Below are 18274 nucleotides of genomic sequence, written 5' to 3'. Positions count from 1 at the left end.
TGCTAAGTGTATACGGATGGCTATATTTGATCAAATAGAAATAGATGCACTCATGTGCTCCGGTGCCTGAACCTCGCAATGCCCTTCCATTCGAGGTCGTTTTGGTTTTCTTGAGTCGTTACTTTGTTATTTTGTTGTTGCGCTCTCTTTTTATTCACATTTGTGCATCTTGTGTACGTACTCTATTCCCTCCCTTACTCTTGTTTTTTATTGTGATCACTTGTGTAAGGCGTGAGAGACTCCAAATTGTGGAGATTCCTCACAAAAGGGATATTATGAAACATAAGAAAGAACTGTGATACTCAAGTTTGATCTTTGGATTACTTGAAAGGTGTTGAGTGCAACCCTCGTCCATTGGGACGCCACAACGTGGAGTAGCCAAACATATTACGCTTGACCGAACCACGTGATAAAATTGTCGTGTCTCTTATGTCATTTATATTATTGTCATCTTTATCTCTTTCTTGTTCCAATTCTTCACTTGTGATATTGCTCTAAGTCTAAATGAAATCTTGATAGAGCAATTAAGTGAAAGGAACTTCTCTCTATTCTCAAACTTTGTTCTAATTCCCTCTCACTCACATTTTAGCCCAAGTTTGTGTTGGTTTGAGTAAGTTTTGCAGGATCACCTATTCACCCCCTCTAGGTGCTCTCAATTGGTATCACAGTCGTTCTCTTCATGAAGAGACTAATCGCTCGAAGAGATGGATCCTAAAGGTAAGAGGATTGTGATCGACGAGAAGGAGGAGACCGTCAACAACAACGAGCCAAAGGGAGAAAAGCCCATCGACTCAGGCTCAAACAACAAGAAGAAGGACGGGAAGAATAATAAGCACATCAAGAAGATAATCCACTACGACAACGATGCCTCTTCATCTTCACCAAAGAAGGATGACGGTGACGACTCTTCTTCCAAGAAAAGGCGGTTAACCAAAACTAATCTTTTGATTATTCCCAAATTCCATACAACTCCAATGCTCATTTATTATCTATTCCTCTTGACAAGCCCCCTCACTTTGATGGGGATGATTATTCTTTTTGGAGTCATAAAATGTGTAGTCATCTATTTTCTCTTCATCCGAGCATTTGGGAAGTAGTAGAAAATAGAATGCATTTTGATAGTACCGATAATGCTATTTTTATTCATGAGCAAATTCATAAAATTCCCAGGCCACTACCGTGTTTTTAGCATCTCTATGTAAGGATGAATATAACAAGGTTAGTGGCTTGGACAATGCCAAAGAGATATGGGACAACCTCAAAATTTCTCATGTGGGATACGATGCCACAATGATCACCAAGATGGAGTTGCTGGAAGGTGAGCTGGGGAGGTTTTCCATGAAGAGGGGTGAGGATCCAACTGACATGTACAACAGGCTCAAGACCCTGGTGAACAAGATCTGAAGCCATGGGAGTACAAGGTTACTGAATTCGTTTCCGAATCCATATTGATTTTTATATCTAACATTTTAGGAAATATAAGATGAATGTGAGTTTACCTTTTATGATTCTTTTTGTTAATAACAAGTATACAAATTTTTATAGTAGATTCTATATCCTATTTATTCGTAATAAAAGAAAACGACTAAAAACTGATTACTGAATAAATACTGTTTCCGAACGTTTTTATCCCTAGTGGGGGTGTAGATGGGCAGTAGAAGGGATTGATGGGCCTCGGGGCAGGCGAGGTGAGGGGGACATTTAATTATTTGTCATCTTTACAAAATCCCCTTAATCATGTGTCACAGACACATGAGTCACTGTCTCATTGACATGGCAAAAAATTTACCACCCACCACAAATAGTGGCAAATAATTAATTTTTCCGAGGTGAGGAAAACACGACACGACCGAGGTTGGGAATATGGACGTAAACGTTCCCAGGTTTGCTTGATCATATGAAAAATCGGGTATGTACCCCTCGACCCCGACACGTGTCGAAACGGTGAGCCATCGTCTGCTCTGTGGAACGCGGTCGAGATGTCAAAACTAGCATAGATATTAATAAGGAGACAAGAAGAAATGGCATAAAAATATTATGGCGTAGAGGACACTTGTATTGCGGGCTCGGCGCTCATATCAGCGTACGACTACGGTGGTAGCGAGTTGAGCGACAAGAAGAACAATTGAGAGAGCGACCGAGCATTCAGCGAAGGGAGTGACAATGAGAGGCAATATCTAGACAACGCGGCAGTGGAGAATAGATTGAGTGGGCTAGGGCATGTGAATCGGTGGCTGGCACGTGAGCTACGACAAGAGTTGGTGGCACACGACGGGGGTTTGGGAGGGAGAGAAGGGTCGGAGTGAGCGGACTCAACCCGAATTGATAAAATGTTTGAGTTTGTTATGATAGTGCATTTTTTAAGGAAACCCTAATTTGATAAAATGTTCGGGTTTGTTATGTTCGAGCATCGACGATAAACGAAAACCCTGTGTAGCACGGAGAGCGAGTGAATCAGGGTCATCTTTTTAAGGAACTTGACTCGTCACAATGTCGGTGTGTTGCGATGACATGCCATCACAATGCTGGTACGTTTATCATAGTGTATCTTTGGTGTAATGGCCCATTGTTAAACGAGAAGCGTAGGAGAGGGGCAGACCTACGCGCTTCGCATGTGACACACGATGCATGAAACTGGTGCTTTCAAAGAGCAGATAAGTCTATTATTACTTATGTATTGAACCAAATAATACAAGAAAGTAGTAGACAAAATATGTAGCTTTTTAAATGAAGTAGGTACCTTTATTAATAAAAATATATACATATTTCTTTGTAACACTTTATCGTAACGCTATTTTATATGTTTTACAAAGTACCACTATCTTTGTAACATTTTAGGTTTAACATTAATTTTGTGTTACTATAATTGTTGTCTATAAGAGAATTTTACTAAACAAACGTTATGTGTTATTGTGTTCTTCAGTAACACATAGTTTTATGTTCCTATATAAATTCTTGTAACACAATGATATATGTGTTACAAAAGAGTGTTATATACGTTGTGTAGTAGTGGGAGGATGGGGCCGGCCAGTTAGGGTTAACGTAGAACCTCTTTGTCGAGTCCCCTCGATCTGGAAGTCAACAAAGATTTTTTTACTTGTTAAAAAATACTTTGCTGAGTGTTACAGATTTGGCACTTGGCAAAGATTTTGTTTTTATTTTTTAAAAAAACACTTTGTCGAGTGCCCTCTAACAGGAACTCGACAAATAAAATTTTAATTTTTTAAATTAATTTACCGAGTGTCACTTGTAGACAATCAGCATAGAAGACTTTTGCTTAGTGTTTTTCTGACACTCAGTAATGTTTATTAGATTTTTTTCGTTCCCCCCCAAACGTTTTCTACTGTGTTCCTACATATGGATTTTTTGGCTTATTTCTCAAAGTGTTTGCTATATCTATTAAATTTAGTTCATTTAATTGAATTTCTTCAGATAATTCAAATTTAAACAGCAAGTCACTCGAATAATAAAAAACAATGAATACAAAATTGATATTCAAGTTATTGAACACAAGTTGTAGCCTTATTCGAGAACAAACCATAAAATTCGAACATTTGTTCACAAAACATGACAACGAACTTGCGGTCTAACTGTTTTTAAGTTGCATAAAACGCAAACGAAGTCAGAAAATCATGAAACTTGTTAAGATGTCATGACATCATATATAGAGGCTGTGATAAAAAATTAACATTGTTTCGTAAAAGTTGTCTCGCACGATGTGTACAAACCCACGAATCTATGTAGAAGTTTAACGATTTCATTTGAAAACTGTCGGCGTTTCGACCCCGGGGGGGTCCCTGGACCGACGAGTAAATTGTCGCTGCGTGTCCCAGCCCAGATGGGTCGACGCGAGACGGAACACAAAGGGGGAAAACCAGCAAGGGGAAACCGCAGTCTTCGTGTTGTCCTGCGCCCAGGGTGGATGCGCTTGCAGTAGGGGGTTACAAGCGTTCGCGTGGGAGAGAGAGAGAGCCTTGTGCGTCGGCCCGTTCTCCCGCGCGGCCAACCCTCTCGTACGAGAGCCCTGGACCTTCCTTTTATAGGCGTAAGGAGAGGGCCCAAGTGTATAATGGGGGGTGTAGCAATGTGCTAACGTGTCTAGCAAAGGGGAGCCAGAGCCCTAAGTACATGCCATCGTGGCTGTCGGAGAGGTTTTGGCGCCCTGTTCATGTGATGTCATGGCCGTCGGAGGAGCGCTTGAGCCCCGTGGAAGTACAGCTGTCGGGGCTGTCGGATCTTTGCTGACGTTCCCATGCTTCCGTAAGGGGCTGAGAGCCGCCGTCGTCATGGAGCACGCGGGGTGCCATCATTACTTGTTTACCGGGGCGAGCCGGATGGGACGCCGATCTTGTTCCCCGTAGCCTGAGCTAGCTAGGGGTAGGGTAATGATGGCCTCCCTGTGACGTGGTCGGTCCGAGCCCGGGGTCGGGCGAGGCGGTGACTCCTCCGAGGTTGAGGCTGAGTCCGAGCCCTGGGTCGGGCGAGGTAGAGACCGTCGTCCAAGGTCGAGGTAGAGTCCGAGCCCTGGGGTCGGGCGAGGCGGAGATCGTCGTCCAAGGTCGAAGTAGAGTCCGAGCCCTGGGGTCGGGCGAGGCGGAGTCCGTCGTCCGGCGTCGAGGCTGAGTCCGAGCCCTGGGGTCGGGCGAGGCGAAGTCCGTCTTCCGAGGTCGAGGTTGAGTCCGAGCCCTGGGGTCGGGCGAGGCGGAGTCCATCGTTCGACGTCGAGGTTGAGCCCGAGCCCTGGGGTCAGGCGAGGCAGAGCTTCCTATGGCGCCCGAGGCTGGACTTAGCTGCTGTCGGCCTCACTCTGTCGAGTGGCACAGCAGTCGGAGCAGGGCAGGCAGCGCTGTTTTCTTGTCAGGTCGGTCAGTGGAGCGGCGAAGTGACTGCGGTCACTTCGGCCCTGTCGACTGAGGAGCGCGCGTCAGGATAAGGTGTCAGTCGATCCTTGCATTAAATGCTCCTGCGATACGATCGGTCGGCGTGGCGATCTGGCCAAGGTTGCTTCTCCGCGAAGCCTGGGCCTCGGGCGAGCCGAAGGTGCGTCCGTTGCTTGAGGGGACCCTCGGGCAAGACGTGAATCCTCCTGGGTTGGCTGCCTTTGCCCGAGGCTGGGCTCGGGCGAGGCGGGATTGTGTCCCTTGAGTGGACGGAGCCTTGACCTGAATCGCGCCCATCAGGCCTTTGCAGCTTTGTGCTGATGGGGGTTACCAGCTGAGATTAGGAGTCTTGGGGGTACCCCTAATTATGGTCCCTGACAGTAGCCCCCGAGCCTCAAAGGGAGTGTTGGTACTCGCTTGGAGGCTTTTGTCGCACTTTTTTGCAAGGGGACCGGCCTTTCTCAGTTGCGTTTTGTTCCGGTGGGTGCGCGCGAGCGCACCCGCCGGGTGTAGCCCCCGAGGCCTCGGAGGAGTGGTTTGACTCCTTCGAGGTCTTAGCGCGTTTCGTGATGCTTCGGCCGGTCTGGTTGTTCCCTCATGCGAACTGGTCGTAGCCCGAGTGCATAGTCAGGTTCCAAGTTCTCGGGCTGGTATGTTGACGCTGTCAACGGTTTGGCCGGAGCCGGTTTTGCGAGAGCAGCCCCCGAGCCTCCGCACAGAGCGAGAGGACGGTCAAGGACTGACTCGGCTTTTTTCATACGCCCCTGCGTCGCCTTTCCGCAAGGAGGAGGGGGGAGGAAGCGCCATGTTGCCCTCGGAGGGCGCCGAACATGGTGTCTCCAGTGAGTTGCTAACGGGTGATCCGAGTGGACGCCCGTGCCCCATTCGATAAGGGTCGGCTAGTGGCCCAGAGGCGTGCTCCAAAAGTACCTGCAGGTGATTTGCCGGACCCGGTCCCGTTTGATAGGGTCCGAGGGCTCGATGCCTCCCTCTGATGGGATTCCGTTACAGAATCGCTCCTGCTGGTCTCGGAAATGTCCTAGGGTACCTCGGGAGTGTATCCTGAGCCTCGGCCATGTATCGGACGTACCTAGAGTCATCCCTCGCTCTGCGTGCTCTGAGGCGGCTGTCGAACCCTTCGGGGGCCAGCCTATGAACCCCTGATCAGTAGTGGGCGCGGAGCCCGAGTGGCCCGAGGCGGCTGTCGAACCCTTCCGAGGGGCTAGCCTTCGAACCTCTGACCAGTGGTGGGCGCGGAGCCCGAGTGCTCTGAGGCGGTTGTCGAACCCTTCCGAGGGGCCAGCCTTCGAACCTCTGATCAATAGTGGGCGCGGAGCCCGAGTGCTCTGAGGCGGCTGTTGAACCCTTCCGAGGGGCTAGCCTTCGAACCTCTGATCAGTAGGGGGGCTTGGGGCCTGCTTCCTTCACGGAGAAGGATCCCTTTCGGAGTATCCCCTTTCCTGGTCCCTGTAGCAAGAGAGAGAAAGAGGAAGAGAAAAGGATACGAAATCGAACGACATGGCGCACCTTTTTTGACGCGGTCATTATGGCGGAGGTGAAGCGTCGCCTGCTTCGCTTGCCAAAGGTGCCGCCTGTCCTGCCGCAGAGTTAATGCGACGGGACGAGTAGTTCGCGGGGCAGCCGTTGTGCGTGCGCGAGCCGTTCAAGGAACGGGCGTTTCGCCTTTGAGTTTTGAGTTTTGAGTTTCGCGGCGGGTTCGGGCGAAGTGTTGAACGGGTCTCGCCCGGGCCTTTATATATTCGGAAGAGGGACTGGTGGCGGTTCTTTACTCTGTCGCTCGCCTCCCACTTAGGTTTCCGCAACCTGAGGGAATAGCCAGAGAAAGAAAACCGCACACCTTGTCCGCTCTGCCGCCACTTCCTTCGCTTGGTGATGGCCGATCGGGTGACCGTCATTCTGCCGCGTGACCCGTGGCCTTTCTCCACCGTCACAGCGGACGATCTGGAGGCCCTCGTTGCCGACGGTTTGCTTCGTCCCCTCTCTGGTGACCCGCAGCCGGAGTGGATGGCCCCTCCGAGCGGAGCCGTCCAGTCCCCGCCGCCGGGGTATGTGCTGAGTTTCGTCTCTTTTCACGAGCGGGGGTTCAGAGTGCCGACAAGTCGTTTCATGCGGGCGATTCTGCACTTCTACGGGGTGGAGCTGCACAATCTTAGCCCCAACTCCATTGCGCAAGCAGCCATCTTCGCGGCGGTTTGCGAAGGGTTTTTAGGGATTTCCCCCCACTGGGATCTATGGACCCATCTCTTCTCCGCGGAGCTTTTTGCCTCGATGACGGGGGAAAGAAGAGTTCACATGGCGGTGCGGGCCGGTGGCTGCATCGTCCAGTTGAGGCAGGCGCGGGCGCAACAGTATATCCCTGCCATCCTCGTGTCTTCGAACAAGGGGTGGTAGCGCCAGTGGTTTTACCTTCGGAATGACGATGGGAGGCTCCCATCGTTTTCTCAACGAGTGGTGATCACCGCCGGCACCAACTGGCGCTATGGGGCCCCGCGCGTGAGACAGAAGAATCTCCAGCCCCTTCTGAAGGCCTTGGAGGAGCTACGAGAAGGAGGGCTCACCGCCGTGGGGGTGGTTGCCGCCATCCATCGCCGAAGGGTGCTCCCCTTGATGGAGCGGCGGCTGTTGCTTTCGGAGATGACACCGGGGGTCGACTTGGAGGGTTTGCAGATGTCCTCGGTCCCCCTCCACGCCGATGACCTCCACAGGCGGGTAGCCGCCACGGTAGGAAAGCTGGACACTGGTGCTCTTACCCAGCCCTCAATGCGCCCCGAGCGCGGGTGCATATCCCTGGTGAGTGTCCGCTCCTTCTTCCTTCTTGTGTAAGATTGCCCCTGGATTCTCACAGCTGAGATTTCCGTCCGTCTCCAGGAGGTGGGGTTTCACAAGCCTTTTCTGCCACCGGTCCCAGAGGACGCGGTGGACCGAGCCGCGCGAAGGGTCGCTGCGGAGAAGAGGAAGGAGAAGAAGGACGCGGAAAAGGCTCGGTCCCGCGAGCGGACGTGGGCTCGGGATGCCTTGGAGAGGCGTCATCGGCGGCAGGAGAGGGACGGGCTCTCGAGGGAGCCGTCGCCGGAGACGCCTGACGATGACGACGACGACGATGATAACGATGATGAAGACGATGACATGGCTGCCCGCCTTGGCCTCAGCCCAGATCTAAGGCTGGGCCAAGGGTCGCCGAGCCAGCCCCCGAGTGGGCTGGCGCCGCCGATATCCGAGGCCGGGACATCAGGGTCCCGGTCCGAAGAACAGGGGCAGGCCGAGGGGGTACTTGACCCCTTGGCCGAGGTAGTTGAGGTGACCCCGGGGAGTCAGGCCGACCCGCCTGTTTCCCAAGAGCTGTTGCCCGTGCCGTCTGCACGGGAGGCTGATCCTCGGGTCGTCGTGGCTGCGCCTGGGCAGTCCGTCCCTCTGGTGCCTGAGGCAAGGATGGTGCCGAAGCCGGCAGCGGGGCTAACCTCGGTGGCACCCGCGGGGACCGAGGCTCGAGGGGCCTCCCCGCAGGCACGATTGGTCGTGGCCCGGAGTGGGTAAGTATCTCAGGATACCTTCGTCCCGGCTCCTCCTTCGTGTGTCTTGATCCTGCTCTTCCCTTTCTTCCCAGTAAGCGGAGGCACGGTTCGACCGGTCTGGCTCCCCGGAAGGTCCTCAAGACGGCGTCGGCTTCTGCAGCCAGTGCCGCACCGGGCCTCGCCGGCCGGCTAGCCTCCACACAAGGTGCCTCCAAGCATGGGGCACAGGCGGCACAAGTTGCCGTGGGGCGAGCTCCCGAGGCCGACCCCTCCGTCGAGGCGGCCGCCGTGCCGAGGGAGACTGCTAGCGTGGCCGCGGCCTCGAGCTCGCCAGACGCGTTGCCGGCGCTGGCACCGGCTTCCGCCAAGGCTGTTGTCATTCTGGCCGTGGAGCCACCCGTCGCCGCCGATGTTGAGGCGGCCGAGGCGCTGCCACTTGAGGTCGGCGATCGGAAACCTGCCCCCTTGACCGAGGAGGTATCCGATGCGCCGGCTGCAGGAGGCACCGACGCCTTGGAGGAGGGGGGCGCAGAACCACGGCCCGTCCTAGGGAGCGACGACCTCATCCTCGCGCGGCGAGGTCCCAATGAGCGGCGTGGGGAGAGGCTCCGGTTCTGGACCCGTGGTGCTTCGGAACCCCTCCTCGTTCTTGACGATGAGCGAGAGGAGCAGACCTGGGACGAGCTTCGCGAGTGCGCCGAGGCGACGGTGGGGTCGCTTCGGTCGACCCTACAGGCCCTTTCCAGGGACGTTCCCAGGATCCTCCAGGTAAGGATTTCAGGCATACCTTTCATGTGATCGAGGCATTCTTTGTAATGTCCCGCTTCCCTTCCTTAGGATCTGACGGATCTGAGCACCGCCAAGTCGTCGTTCATCCACCGCGAGGCCGACGTCTGGGGTTCGCTGTGGTTCCTGAGGACCGCGCTTGACGAGGCCACCGAGCACCTCTCCCAATGGAGCGCCGAGGCGGCGGACCTTTGATTGCTCTGTGACGAGCTGGGGGCAGAGGCAGCGGTGGCGCGCAGAGGCGCAGCGACGGCAGTCGGAGCTTGGCCAGGTCATCGGCGAGCGGGACCAATCTCGGGGCCGGGCCGCCGAGGCTGAGAGTCGGGCTGAGGCCCTTGGAGGCCAGCTAGCCGAGGCGTCTGCCCGGGCCGGAGTCCTTGCGGCGGACCTGGCCGTGGCCGTCGGGTCCGCTCAATCCGCTCAAGCCGCAGTCTCGGAGCAGCGTGCCTGGGCCGAAGGTATGTCTTGGCTGTTTCGAGATTTTGATTCAGCTTCATTCTTCAACTTGCGTTTGAAGACTTCTGCTTTGGCTGTTCGCAGGGCTCGAGTCTGCCCTCAACGAGTCCGCAAAGGCATTTGCCCAGGCGGCCGAGCAGAGGGAGGCCGACCACGTGGCCATGTCCGAGGCTATCTCGGCCTTCTGCCAGGTCTTTGGCCTTGACGACGTCCCCTCGGGAAGCTCCCCTCAGAGTCGCCTGCAGGCCTTGGGTGACCACGCGCGCGACAGACTCCGTGAGGCGCTGCATCATGGCGTTAGGCGGGCCTTCGCCATGCTCGCTTCCCACTACGACGTGGATCTGGAGCGGGTCAGCGAGGGGTACTGCCTTCCCGACGAAGATGAAGCTGCCCTGGCCGAAGTTCAGAGGCTTGACGCGGTCGCCGTGGGCCCAAGCGCGGTGTTGGCGTCCACTTTCGAGGCAGAGATCCTTCCGCTTGCGCCGCCGTCCGAGGGCGGGGCGGATCTTGCCGAGGGTGGAAACGAAGCCGAGGGTGCAGCTCCTCCCCCGGGCGATGCCTGATACTGCCGGAGCAGTTTATTTTGTAGATGTATGTGTCTTTCGCGGCCGTCGAGGCCCGAACACTTTGTCGTTGTGATATAAAGCTGTGTCTCTTTTCCTCCTGTTTCGCGTATCCGGACTCGTTCATCAGTAGCAGGATTGCTTACCCAAGCAAGAGTTATTTTTCGCGGTAGGTGACGAGTGAGGTATCCGTATCCCGAAGGCGTAGGAATCCCTCGGCTCGGTCGGCCTTGCCACTTACATGTACTCTTATTCGTTTCTCGGGGTTCTGTTACTGATATAGTCGGGAAACGCGAAAGTTGTGTTGGTGGAAGACTTCTTTCGAGGAAAATTTTGACGCAGAGGGGGTTCCCCCCTTCTAGCCCCCGAGGGAGGGTCGGGCTTTGCCAAGGCAAGGCTGACCCTTCCTTGATGGTTAGACTTCATATGTAAGCGAGGTATATGAACGACTTGAAAACATCTTAAGGGTAGAAGCGACGTAGCTGTCGGATGTTCCAAGCGTTGCTGTAGACCTCACCTTGACTGTTGGCCAGCTTGTATGTTCTGGGCTTCAAAATCTTGGCGATGATGAATGGCCCTTCCCAGGGAGGCGTGAGCTTGTGGCGCCCTCGGGCGTCTTGTCGTAGCCGAAGCACCAAGTCGCCCACCTGGAGGTCTCGGGACCGAACCCCTCGGGCGTGGTAGCGTCGCAGGGACTGCTGATACCGCGTCGAGTGTAGTAAGGCCATGTCCCGAGCCTCTTCCAGCTGGTCCAGTGAGTCTTCTCGGTTGGTCCGGTTGCTTCGGTCGTCGTACGCCCTCGTCCTCGGGGATCCGTATTCCAAGTCCGTGGGCAAGATAGCCTCGGCCCCATAGACCAGGAAAAACGGCGTGAAGCCCGTGGCTCGGCTTGGCGTCGTTCTCAGACTCCAGACCACTGAGGGGAGTTCCTTCATCCATCGCCTGCCAATTTGTTGAGGTCGTTGTAGATCCGTGGCTTGAGTCCTTGCAGAATCATGCCGTTGGCATGCTCTACTTGCCCATTCGTCATGGGGTGAGCTACGGTGGCCCAGTCCACCCGGATGTGGTGATCCTCGCAGAAGTCCAGGAACTTTCTGCCGGTGGACTGGGTGCCGTGGTCGGTGATGATGGAGTTTGGGACCCCAAAGCGATGGATGATGTTGGTGAAGAACGCCACCGCCTGTTCGGACCTGATGCTGTTTAGGGGTCGGACCTCGATCCACTTGGAGAATTTGTCGATGGCGACCAGTAGGTGCGTGTAGCCCCCGGGTGCCTTCTGCAAGGGACCGACGAGGTCCAGACCCCACATAGTAAACGACCAGGTGATGGGTATCGTTTGCAGAGCCTGAGCGGGTAGGTGGGTCTGTTTCGCGTAGAATTGACACCCTTGGCAGGTGCGTACAATCCTTGTGGCGTCGGCCACCGCGGTTGGCCAGTACAAACCTTATCGGAAGGCGTTTCCAACAAGGGCTCGAGGCACTGCGTGATGACCGCAAGCCCCCGAGTGTATTTCTTGTAATAACTCCTGACCTTCGGCGATGGATATGCATCGCTCGAGGGTGCCTGAGGGGCTGCGGTGGCAGAGCTCCTTCCCGTCACCCAGCAAGACGAACGACTTGGCGCGCCGCGCCAGTCGCCGAGCTTCGGCTCTGTCGAGGGGTAGCTCTCCTTGGTGGAGATATTGCAGGTACGGGGTCTGCCAGTTTCGATTAGGCATGACCCCATTCCGCTCTTCCTCGACGCGTAGTGCCTCACCCTCGGGGGCCGAGGGTGCCTCGGGCTGAGCCGAGGGCGCCTCGGACTGAGCCGTGGCCTTCTCGAGCTCGGGCGTGTCGTCGGTCTTGACTGAGGGTTGATGTAGGTCTCGGGAGAAGATGTCCGGAGGGACCGTTGTCCGCCCCGAGGCTATCTTAGCCAGCTCGTCCGCAGTCTCGTTGTATCGTCAGGCGATGTGGTTGAGCTCGATCCCGTAGAACTTGTCCGCCAGGCGCCGAACCTCATCGCAGTATGCTTCCATCTTCGGGTCGCAGCAGTGGGAGTTCTTCATGACTTGGTCGATGACAAGCTACGAGTCGCCGCGAGCGTCGAGGCGTCGGACCCCTAGCTCGATGGCGATGCGCAACCTGTTAACCAGAGCATCGTACTCGGCCACGTTGTTGGACGCCGGGAAATGGAGGCACAACACGTATCGGAGGTGCTTCCCGAGAGGTGAGATGAAGAGCAGGCCCGTGCCCGCTCCTGTTTTCATCAACGACCCGTCGAAAAACATGGTCCAGAGTTCCGGTTGGATCGGAGCTGCTGGAAGCTGGGTGTCGACCCATTCAGCCACAAAGTCTGCCAAGACTTGGGACTTGATGGCCTTCCGAGGGGCGAACGAGATTGTCTCGCCCATGATCTCCACCGCCCACTTTGCAATCCTACCCGGGGCCTCTCGGCACTGGATGATCTCTCCCAGGGGGAAGGATGACACCACAGTCACCGGATGAGACTCAAAGTAGTGTCGCAACTTTCGCCGCGTCAGAATTACCGCGTACAGTAGCTTCTGGATTTGCGGGTAGCGGATTTTGGTCTCGGACAGTACTTCACTGATGAAGTAGACCGACCTCTGGATGGGCAATGCATGCCCCTCTTCTCGTCTCTCGACCACGATCGCGGCGCTGACCACCTGAGTGGTAGCGGCGACGTAGATCAAGAGGGCTTCTCCGACAGCGGGAGGCACCAAGATGGGCGCGCTTGTAAGGAGCGCCTTTAGGTTCCCGAGGGCTTCCTCGGCCTCGGAGGTCCAAGTGAAGCGCTCGGTCTTCCTCAAGAGGCGGTACAGAGGTAGGCCTCTTTCGCCGAGGCGCGAGATGAAACGACTCAGATCCGCAAGGCACCCCATAACCCTCTGTACTCCTTTCAAGTCCTTGATGGGCCCCATGTTGGCGATGGCCGCGATTTTCTCCGGGTTGGCCTCGATGCCCCGCTCGGAGACGATGAACCCCAGGAGCATGCCTCGGGGGACTCCGAAGACACACTTCTTGGGATTGAGTTTTACGCCTTTCGCCTTGAGACACCGGAATGTCGTTTCAAGGTCGGAGAGGAGGTCAGAGGCTTTCCTCGTCTTGACTATGATGTCATCAACGTAAGCCTCGACCGTTCGGCCAATGTGTTCTCCGAACACGTGGTTCATGCACCTTTGGTATGTTGCACCCGCATTCCTCAAACCGAATGGCATAGTAATGTAGCAGTACATGCCAAAGGGTGTGATGAAAGAAGTCGTGAGCTGGTCGGACTCTTTCATCCTGATTTGGTGATACCCTGAGTAGGCATCTAGGAAAGACAGGGTTTCGCACCCAGCAGTGGAATCCACGATTTGATCGATGCGAGGCATAGGGTAGGGAACCTTCGGACATGCTTTGTTTAGACCGGTGTAGTCTACACACATCCGCCATTTCCCTTCTTTCTTTCTCACAAGCACAGGGTTGGTAAGCCATTCGGGATGGAATACCTCTTTGATGAACCCTGCAGCCATCAGCTTGTGGATCTCCTCGCCTATGGCTCTACGCTTTTCTTCGTCGAATCGGCACAGAGGCTGCTTCACGGGTCGGGCTCCAGCTCGGATATCCAGCGAGTGCTCGGCGACATCCCTCGGTATGCCAGGCATGTCCGAGGGACTCCACGCAAAAACTTCGGCGTTTGCGTGGAGAAAGTCGATGAGCACTGCTTCCTATTTGGGGTCAAGCTCGGAGCCGATCCAGATCTGCTTGGAGGCGTCATTGCTAGGGTCGAGAGGGACAGACTTGACCGTCTCAGCTGGCTCGAAGTTGCCGGCGTGGCGCTTTGCGTCTGGCGCCTCCTTGGAGAGGCTCTCCAGGTCGGCGATGAGGGCCTCGGATTCGGCGAGGGCCTCGGCGTACTCCACACACTCCACATTGCATTCGTACGCGTGTCGGTACGTGGAGCCGACGGTGATGACCCCGTTGGGGCCCGGCATCTTGAGCTTGAGGTAGGTGTAGTTGGGGACGACCATGAACTTGGCGTAGCATGGTCTCCGCAGTACCGCGTGGTAGGTTCCTCGGAACTCGACCACCTCGAACGTGAGGGTTTCCTTTCTAAAGTTGGAGGGAGTCCCGAAGCAGACGGGCAGATCGAGTTGTCCAAGGGGTTGGACGCGTTTCCCGGGGATGATCCCGTGGAAAGGCGCCGCGCCGGCCCGGATCGAGGACAGATCGATCTGCAGGAGCCCGAGGGTCTCGGCGTAGATGATGTTGAGGCTGCTGCCTCCGTCCATGAGGACCTTGGTAAGCCTGATGTTGCCGATGACGGGATCGACAACGAGCGGGTACTTTCCTAGGCTCGGCACGCGGTCGGGGTGGTCGCCCTGGTCGAAGGTGATGGGCTTGTCGGACCAGTCTAGGTAGACTGGCGCCGCCACCTTTACCGAGCAGACCTCCCGGCGCTCTTGCTTGTGGTGCCGAGCCGAGGCATTCGCCACATGCCCACCGTAGATCATTAAGTAGTCGTGGACCTCGGGGAACTCCTCTGCTTGTGATCCTCCTTCTTGTCGTTGTTGTGGGCTCGGCCACCTTCCGCCGGTGGCCAGGCCTTGTGGAAGTAGCGCCGAAGCATGACGCACTCCTCAAGGGTGTGCTTGACGGGACCCTGATGATAGGGGCACAACTCCTTGAGCATCTTGTCGAACAGGTTGGCGCCTCCGGGAGGCTTCCGAGGGTTCCTGTGCTCGGCGGCGGCGACAAGGTCTGCGTCGGCGGTGTCGCGTTTCGCTTGCGACTTCTTCTTGCCCTTCTTCTTGGTGCCGCGCTGAGCGGACGCCTCGGGGACGTCTTCCGGCTGACGCCCCTGAGGCTGCTTGTCCTTCCAGAAGATGGCCTCGACCGCCTCCTGACCAGAGGCGAACTTGGTGCCGATGTCCATCAGCTCGCTCGCCCTGGTGGGAGTCTTGCGACCCAGCTTGCTCACCAGGTCACGGCAAGTGGTGCCGACGAGGAACGCGCCGATGACATCCGAGTCGGTGATGTTGGGCAGCTCAGTGCGCTGCTTCGAAAATCGCCGGATGTAGTCCCGCAGGGACTCTCCCGGCTGCTGGCGGCAGCTTCAGAGATCCTAGGAGTTCCTAGGGCGCACGTATGTGCCCTGGAAGTTGCCGGCGAAGGCTTTGACCAGGTCGTCCCAGTTGGAGATCTGCGCAGGAGGCAGATGCTCCAGCCAGGTTCGGGCGGCGTCGAAGAGGAACAGGGGAAGGTTGCGGATGATGAGGTTGTCATCGTCCGTCCCACCCAGCTGGCAGGCAGCCGGTAGTCCGCGAGCCACAGTTCCGGCTTTGACTCCCCGAGTACTTGGCGATGGTAGTCGGAGTTCGGAACCGGGTCGGGAACGACGCCTGTCGTATGGCCCGGCTGAAAGCTCGCGGACCGGGTGGTTCGGGCGAGGGGCTCTGATCCTCCCCGCTGTCGTAGCGTCCCCCACGCCTGGGGTGGTAGCCTCGGCGCACCTTCTCGTCGAGGTGGGCTCGACGGTCGCGGCGGCGGTGCTCGTTGCCGAGGCAACCTGGGGCCGCAGGCGCGGTGTTCCGCGTTTGCCCGGTGTGGACCGAGGCTTCCCGCATGAATCGGGAAGTCGCGGCGCGATGCTCCGGGGGGTACCCCTGCCTTCGGGAGGCAGAGCTCTCGGCCCATCGGACCGCGGCATCTTCCAGGAGATTCTTGAGCTCTCCCTGGATACGCCGCCCCTCGGTGGTGGATGGTTCCGGCATCGCTCGGAGTAGTATCGCTGCCGCAGCCAGGTTCTGGCCGACCCCACTGGAAGCTGGGGGCAGCCTTGCCCTGGCATCATCGGCGATGCGGTGCTGGACGTCCTGGGCTAGATGACGCGCTTCTCCGGCCGGTGCTCGACCTGCCCACTCCTGCCCGATATTTTGCCGATGCTGCACAAGTTGTCCTGCTTCCTCGTCGAGCCTGGCCTGCATCTCGCGGATTTGCTCGAGCTATGCGTCCTGACCCCCCGCAGGGACTGGGACCACAGCTAGCTCCCGAAGGATGTCAACGCGAGGCGCAGGCCTAGGGGGATCACCGTCCTCCGGCATACCAAGATGGTTGCCTTCGTCGAGACCCCCTAGATCGACGTGGAAGCATTCGTGACTTGGGCCACAGTCCTCGTCACCGAGGATGTGGCCACTATCGGAGCAATCGGAGAGGCAGTAGTCACATGCGGTCATGAAGTCCCACATGGCACTGGGGTTGTCGAGCCCGGAGAAATCCCAACCAGAGTCGGGCTCGTCATCTTCCTCGGAACCCAGGGGCCCGTAGGTTGAGACGGCCGTCAATCGGTCCCAGGTCGACCGCATATGATACCCCGAAGGGTTTGGACATGCCTTTATGAAAGCGTCCACCGAAGCGGGGTCGCTTGGTGGGTTGCAGCTGAATCCAAAAGGCGTGGGATGGGAAACAGACGGTACCTCTTGATCGACGGATGGTGACGAAGTCGCGTCAGGGACGGACTGCACCGCCGTCTCAGCTGCGAGGTTTACGCCCAACAAGTCCTTCGCGAGCGTGCTGGCATCGTCCGTCAGCTTGGGGTTGGCGTGTTGCGAGGAGACGACGCTCGTCTTCGTCTCAGACGCGAGGTCAACGCCCGACGTGTCCCCCGTTGGGGCGCCGGCGCCGTCGACTTGCTCGACAGCCGACGAGGTGCCGCCTCCTGCTTGGCCATGTCTGCACCGCCTCCTCCTCCGTCGGCGGGGAAGGTGACGGGACAGACCCGGATGTTGCTCTTCCGTAACGTGGGAAAGACGTCGTCGATTCCGCCGCCGGCGGACGGGCTGACGGCCGCCATTGTCGTTGTCGCGCGGCGGAGGAAGGAGTATCATGTCGTAGCTGCCGTCGAGGGACATGAACTCAAGACTCCCAAAACGAAGCATCGTCCCGGGTTGGAGAGGTTGCTGGAGACTACCCATCTGGAGCTTGACAGGAAGCTGTTCGTCAACACGCAGCAGCCCCCTACCTGGCGCGCCAACTGTCGACGTTTCGACCCCAGGGGGTCCCTGGACCGACGAGTAAATTGTCGCTGCGTGTCCCAGCCCAGATGGGTCGGCGCGAGACGGAACACAAAGGGGGGAAAAACCAACAAGGGGAAACCGCGGCCTTCGTGTTGTCCTGCGCCCAGGGCGGATGCGCTTGTAGTAGGGGGTTACAAGCGTTCGCTTGGGAGAGAGAGAGAGCCTTGCGCGTCGACCCGTTCTCCCGCGCGGCCAACCCTCTCGTACGAGAGCCCTTGACCTTCCTTTTATAGGCGTAAGGAGAGGGCCCAGGTGTACAATGGGGGGTGTAGCAATGTGCTAACATGTCTAGCAAAGGGGAGCCAGAGCCCTAAGTACATGCCGTCGTGGCTGTCGGAGAGGTTTTGGCGCCCTGTTCATGTGATGCCGTGGCCGTCGGAGGAGCGCTTGAGCCCCGTGGAAGTACAACTGTCGGGGCTGTCGGATCTTTGCTGACGTTTCCTTGCTTCCGTAAGGGGCTGAGAGCCACCGTCGTCATGGAGCACGCGGGGTGCCATCATTACTTGTTTACCGGGGCGAGCCGGATGGGACGCCGGTCTTGTTCCCCGTAGCCTGAGCTAGCTAGGGGTAGGGTAATGATGGCCTCCCTGTGACGTGGTCGGTCCGAGCCCGGGGTCGGGCGATGCGGTGACTCCTCCGAGGTCGAGGCTGAGTCCGAGCCCTGGGTCGGGCGTGGCGGAGACCGTCGTCCAAGGTCGAGGTAGAGTCCGAGCCCTGGGGTCGGGCGAGGCGGAGATCGTCGTCCAAGGTCGAGGTAGAGTCCGAGCCCTGGGGTCGGGCGAGGCGGAGTCCGTTGTCCGGCGTCGAGGCTGAGTCCGAGCCCTGGGGTCGGGTGAGGCGGAGTCCGTCTTCCGAGATCGAGGTTGAGTCTGAGCCCTGGGGTCGGGCGAGGCGGAGTCCGTCGTCCGGCGTCGAGGTTGAGCCCGAGCCCTGGGGTCGGGCGAGGCGGAGCTTCCTATGGCGCCCGAGGCTGGACTTAGTTGCTATCGGCCTCACTCT

The sequence above is a fragment of the Zea mays genome, chromosome 9 (genome assembly GCF_902167145.1).
Source record: "Zea mays cultivar B73 chromosome 9, Zm-B73-REFERENCE-NAM-5.0, whole genome shotgun sequence".
Classification (NCBI taxonomy): domain Eukaryota; kingdom Viridiplantae; phylum Streptophyta; class Magnoliopsida; order Poales; family Poaceae; genus Zea; species Zea mays.
This window is presented reverse-complemented; position numbering follows the sequence as displayed.